This window comes from Echinops telfairi, unplaced genomic scaffold, assembly GCF_000313985.2.
Source record: "Echinops telfairi isolate 266 unplaced genomic scaffold, ASM31398v2 ScPeMD7_10;HRSCAF=50, whole genome shotgun sequence".
Taxonomy (NCBI): domain Eukaryota; kingdom Metazoa; phylum Chordata; class Mammalia; order Afrosoricida; family Tenrecidae; genus Echinops; species Echinops telfairi.
The window spans coordinates 3,030,444-3,037,202 of record NW_022103907.1 but is presented as its reverse complement, the minus strand read 5'-3'; positions in this window follow the sequence as shown (position 1 = coordinate 3,037,202).

Genomic DNA, 6,759 nt, shown 5'->3' with positions numbered 1-6,759 from the left:
TCTTCAGCAATTGTGTCTGGAAAGTGAGCATCACAGAATGCTGGATTATTAGAACAAAGTGTTCTTGCATTGATGGAGGACTTGAGTAGAGGCCCAATGTCCATCTGCTATTTTGATATTTAATGTATAAATATATGTACATAGACTTATATCCCTATAGTCATATATTAATATATTTACAAATAACATACTTATATTTATACCTCTATAAATGGCATTTGCTTCCTAGTTCTTTCATTTGCTTCCTTTTACTATCAGGACATAAACTTTTGTCTTTACAGTTATCATCCAAGCTCAGAAACTGTAATAATGATGGGCTATCATTACTACCTACTATTTACATAGCCAGAATGACGGGACTGGGATTAAAAGTGAACCCTAAGACTTCAGAGTCCATGCTCTGACTCATTCCCTGGGTGCTCAGACCATGGACCCCACAGTGGCAGCTCTTTTGTGATTTCAGAATGTTGAGGTGGGACCGTTGGACTCCATGAAGTTGAATGAGTATTCCAAGAGCCTATGACATGGGTGGGATTGCAGAGCTCATTTTCCCAACACTGTCCTCAGAGTATCTTCCACTCCCAGAACTCTGAGAGCTACGTAGTTAGGGGCAGGGGGATGGTGAGGAGGGGGCGGGGAACGGACCTATTTACATAGTTTTGGTCAACACGAGGTAAGAAGTAGTCCATAAATCCAGTAAGGCAGTTAATTATCTTCCGTTTGTCATGCTGATGAAAGCGTACTCTTTGAGGATAATGTGCACATTTCTCTTCATCTTTATGAGTTGTTTTTTATCACCTGTTCTTAGTGAATGGGGATTTCACAATCAGGGATTCGAGTCTGAAGGGCATTTATTGCACCTCTGGGGTTACTCTAACGTGCTGTTCTGATCACTGTGGTGACCCTATGGTAAAACCCAAGGGAGGGTACCACTGTACCAGAAAGCTAGGACCCTACCTAAAGCTCACCGATTAGGTATGTCTTAACTATATCTCAGTGAGCAGCACAATTTAATGAGATTTTGACTCACGTATTTTAGACAAGTTATCAGGAGGGACAAGTCCCTGGAGAAGGACATCATGCTTGGTAAAGTCGAGGACCAGCAAAAGAGGAATTGACACATGAGTTGACACAGTGGTTGCAACAGTGAGCTCAAACATAGAAAGAATTGTTAGCATGGCAAAGGGACTAGGTAGACCAATGTAGCATTAAAGACATTCTAGCATTGATAAGCACAATTGCTGCATACAGATAGGGACATAAAGGTAATAAAACAGTAGTTCTCAATCTGGTCATATACCAGAATCATTTGTAATGTATATCAGTGCCCTAGCTTTACCCGAGACCAATTAACTCAGCAGCTCTACGAGTGAGGCCCAAGCATCAGTATGCTCTAAACAGCTCTCCAGGTAATTTTAAATGCGATCCAGGGTTAAGAGCACTGGACTAAAGCCAAGTCAACGTGAACGTGGGCTAATAAACTGTGTACTAAGTAAACAATGATACATGTGGGAGCTTGGTCATTAGTGTGTAATTCAATTGACCAGCCAGGAAGAGGTCTTGTTGGAGGCAGTAGGTTGCCCACACGAGAGATTGGTGGAAGGCAGGTAAAGGAACTGTGAGGAACGAGGGATACATTTTTTTGGTCAGACAAATAGCACTGGACTTTTTTGAACTGTGGTTGAAACATTGATACTATGCGGGGGATGGTGTCAGATGGCAACAATCCCAGTTAGACGATGGCCATGGTAGTGTTGTGTGGAGGTTGGGGAGTGTACAGGCACAGGCTCAGATGGGTGTAGTGGCAGTTGAAATTCTGACAGCGTCATTGGGGCAGGATCACAGGCCTTGGAGACATAAAGGGCAGTGACAATAGCCCAGTGTTAAGGATGATGGCCACAGATCTAGGAGCAAGTGGGCGACAAAGGCCTCATGAGGGTTCCAGGAAGGTCAGGGAAGTGTAGAGATTTGATGCTGCTTTCTGAAGTTTGTGACTTGGATTGCTTTGATAAAAAAACAAAACAGCAACAACAAATGCTTAAAAACATCTGCAACAGTGGAAAGAGAGTTAGAAATAGGAGGAAGATATGGAATATGTCACTAATTGCTACCATGACCTCCTTTGTCATGAGATCAGAAGAACTGGATGGTGCGCAGCGCATTACTGAACATTTTGATCAAAGATTCCATAGCATAGTCTCCATCCAGAGGGGAAAGATGCACAACATATTTCCATTGCCATCAACTCAATTCCAACTCATGGCAACGCTATATAGTTTCCAAGGCTATAAATCTTTAGAACAGCGAGTAGCCTCAGCTTTCTTCCAAGGAGTGGCTGGTGAATTTGCACCTCCAACCTTGTGGTTAGCAGCCCAGTGCTCACCCAACAGCACAACCTGGGCTCCTTTGAGATGCACAACAGAATTTCAAATGATCATGGACTCTAGACTTTGTGGTTCCATAGAGATTGGACGAATCTCTGAAACTATTGCCCTGAGATCATCTTTCAAACTTAAGTAAAAAATATTCTTTGAAGTTTTCTCCAAATAAAATATTGGCTTATCTTAACTAGTAAGAACTGTCTACCTTGGACATTATGCTTACGCCAGTGGGGAAGGAGTAATTGGGGGAAAGGAGGGTGAGGAGGCTTACACAACTTGGAGAATATCATCAATGCCACTGACTTGTTCATGTAGAAATGATTGAGTTGGTCTATGTTTTGTTGTGTATAGTCTATAAAGCAAAACCGTGGTCAAGTTATACAAAATGATAAAAAAGTGAAGGTATAAACTATTTGTTGGTATGTTCTTCATAGTTTATTTTTATGCAAGTCCCCACCCCCTGCCAGTCCCCCCAGCGTGGGAGGAGGCAGAAGTTTGGAGGAGGAGGGGATGCAGGAGCCCGAGTGGTACAGAGCATTACGTGTCGAGATGAGGCTTTCTACTCCTATAAAGAGCTGTAGTCTCAGAAATCCACAGGGTCACTATTGTATGGAATCAAGTCGATGGCAATGAGTTTGAAGAGGGGATGCAGAAGGAATAAATAAACCTTCATTCCGTGTGTCTTGCTGGATCCTGACTTCTACATACCATTGCTGACAGAGGGATAGACGGAAGTACCCAGCTATGCTTGGGTTTTATTTGCTCTGCATGTGCATAGGTACTTGTTTTTCATGCACTTATGGTGCTTGGGAGCTGCCAGGTCTGAGAGGCAGGATGGAGGGAGAGAAAAGAAGTATGCACCAAAGGAAACCCTCATTGGCAGTTCATGATATGACCCGATTTCCCATTAACCCTTAATGGCCACAATGGAGAAATGGTGATAGATAATGTACATAGGGATCTAGAAGGCAATGTGATAACTTATTTACTGAAGTAATACTTTGCCTGCACACCTCACAGTGTTGTTATGATCATGTTAGCAAACACAGTATGTAATGACAGTTAAGGCATTTGTATTCTCAGACTTCAGGATATAAAGCTGTGCTTCAGTTGTATTGCCATAATTTTGTGTGTGTCAGAACCTGATGTTTAATGTGAAATCACTGACACAATAGAGATGAGGTACCGCCTCTAGGAACAGTACGTTTTTGAGCATTCCCCCAAGAGGATGCCATTATAAAATGTACACATGTACTGGTTTACACTAGCTCCTTAACTATAGTCTTCTTCCCTGCCCCCTTCCTCCAAGCAAAATGATGAGACCAACTTCTGACATATGGAAGAATTTCAGCGGTGCAAATTATTCTGCAGAAGAAAAGCAAAACATGATTTGCAAACGCTGTCAAGGAAAATGCTTTGTTTTGTTTTTCTGAAGGCTACCAACAGGACTGAGCAGGCTCGTATGTGAGGGTTGTCTTGTGACTGCGCAGGTTACAAGTGAGGGGCCCGGGGTGGTGAGTGTGCCACCTGCTCTGCCCAGGTTCACCACCCGGATGCTCTGGTACAATATTCTGATGACGCCGGCATTGCCACCTTGGAAGCCAGGAAGTCACTTATTCCAGGGAATATCATTTCTGCTCGCCTAGGTTTCAACTTTTGTAGACAAGACAACACCAGGGTATTGGTAAACACCTCGGTCAATCTCTTCTCAGAGCCATGAAAGCCCCCTTAGAAAGCATATTTTGATAACTGAAGATGGTCTTATTATTTTCCTCATATTCTAGAGGCCTTCAAAATGTTGGCAGAAAAACGGAGTTAAAAGACAATGCAAAGTTTCCGTGAAATTTTTGAAATCCCCTTGGGTATTATTTTTCCTATAGATTCTTGCCTGGTGAATTTCTTTACACTGAGTGGGAAATGGATTGGGGCAAAGAAGGAATGGCAATGCTTTCTTCTTATGCACTTACCATGCTTGCGGGGAAAAATGAGGAGCTGATTGCAAGGGCTCCAGTAGAAAGAAAACGTTTTCAAAATGATGATGGCAACAAATGTACAAATGTTGCTTTTTAAAAATCATTTTATTGGGGGCTTGTACAACTCCTATCACAATTCATATATACATCCATTTTGTCGCGCACATTTGTACAATTGTTGCCATCATCATTCTCAAAACATTTGCTTTCTGCTTGAGCCCTTGGTATCAGCTTCTCATTTTTCCCCTCCCTCCCCGCCACCCCCTCCCTCATGAACCCTTGATAAGTTATAACTTATTATTGTTTTGTCATGTCTTACACTGTCTGATGTCTCCCTTCACCCACTTTTCTGTTGTCCATCCCCCAGGGAGGAGGTTATATGTAGATCCTTGTAATCGGTTCCCCCTTTCCACCCCCCACTCCCTCCCCCCTCCCGGTATCGCCACTCACACCACTGGTCCTGAAGGGATCATCTGCCCTGGATTCCCTGTGTTTCCATTTCCTATCTGTACCAGTGTACATCCTCTGGTCTAGCCGGATTTGTAAGGTAGAATTGGGATCATGATAGTGGGGTGAGGAGGAAGCATTTAGGAACTAGAGGAAAGCTGTATGTTTCATCGTTGCTATACTGCACCCTGACTGGCTAGTCTCCTCCCTGAGACCCTTCTGTAAAGAGATGTCCAAATGCCTACAGATGGGCTTTGGATCTCCACTCCGCACTCCCTCTCATTCACAATGATATGATTTTTTGTTCTGGTGTTGCCTGACAGCTGGTCCCTTCGACACCTTGTGGTCACACAGGCTGGTGTGCTTCTTCCATGTGGGCTTTTTTGCTTCTGAGCTAGATGGCCGCTTGTTAACCTTCAAGCCTTTAAGACTCCAAATACTGTATCTTTTGATAGCTGGGTACCATTGGCTTTCTTCACCACATTTGTTTATGCACCCATTTATCTTCTGCAATCTTATCAGGGAGGTGAGCACACAATGATATGATTTTTTGTTCTTTGATGCCTGATAACTGATCCCTTTGGCACCTCATGATCACGCAGACTGGTGTGTTTTTTCCATGTGGGCTTTGTTGCTTCTGAGCTCTTAATGAAGGTGAGTATTAAGTAGGACCATGTCATAATGTCTAACTAACTGTACTTTGATTGGGGCTAGAATTAAGTTCAAGGCCAAAATCCATTCATGTATCTATAGAGCTTATATATGTCTCTGGTTCACTTTCACTCACTGCCATGAAGTCAATGCCAACTCATAGCGGCCCTATATGACAGGGTAGAATCATCCCTGTGGGTTTCTGAGACTAATTCTTTAGGGAGTATCAAACCTAGTCTTCCTCCCAAGGAGTGGTTGGTGGTTTTGAACTGCAGGCCTTGTGGTTAGCAGCCCAGTATGTAACTGCTATGCCATCAGGGTTCCCTGGTTCACTTTAGAGACATCATTGTCATTTTATGATGAACATTCTAAATCATCTCTGTGGCATAGGGTGACTCTATTGGTAGTGTCATTAATTTAGCCAATGTTACAGAATTTAAAACACTGTTGAAAAAAGGAAATTATTCTTGTATAGGCCAGCTTTTCAGACAGCAGTACACGAGTTGTTGACTTGTATAGATTAAATGCTTAAGTGACTGGGTACTATTTACATAAACAATGGGGATTAATGATAGGACAAAACTTTGAATAACACTCATTCACAGAGGTAGAACCATGGCTAATAGACTACTGCATGTCATAACAAAGCATTGAAATAGCAGATAGCTGGTAGTCCTAAGCCACTATTCCTGGGGCACCCTCAATGCAAGAGATCCAAGCCAAAGTCCAACCACCACCAATTTCATAACCTTAGTTTAGCAAGCATCTGCTTCCTCTCACACTAGGGCATTTCAACCTAAGTCCAGGTGAGTGTATCAGTTCCTTAAATCTGCTACAGGTGAGTTTGAGGTGAAATTAAGTTCTCTTAGAAGGGTTTCCACATCAAACCTTCTGGTATGGCCCATGAAGGATGCTGTGAACTTCAAAAGGATGGAGTCTAATGTCCCACTAGTCATTAGCACAAGGTACACCAAAGGCTCAGTAGAAACTAGTTATAAATATAGTACCAGTCATATGCTTCCCTTGGAGTCTATGTAAGTATTGTTAAATGAATTTTCCCATGGGAGGTTGCTCCACTTGGTTTACCCACCAACAGAAGTGTAATCATTTTCTCTGCGGAGACAGACATGACCAACTTCCCCTGCCTTGACCTGAATTTCCAACCAGTCATTTATCACTCTTGTGGGAGTTCCTGTTGATTTGGAGTGATCTTAGTACAGTGTTGTATGGCAGCAACTGGATGGTCTCCCCCTTTCCCTGGATCTTGAGAAACTGACCCCAGCGAAGGTGAGACCACCTCCATCAAA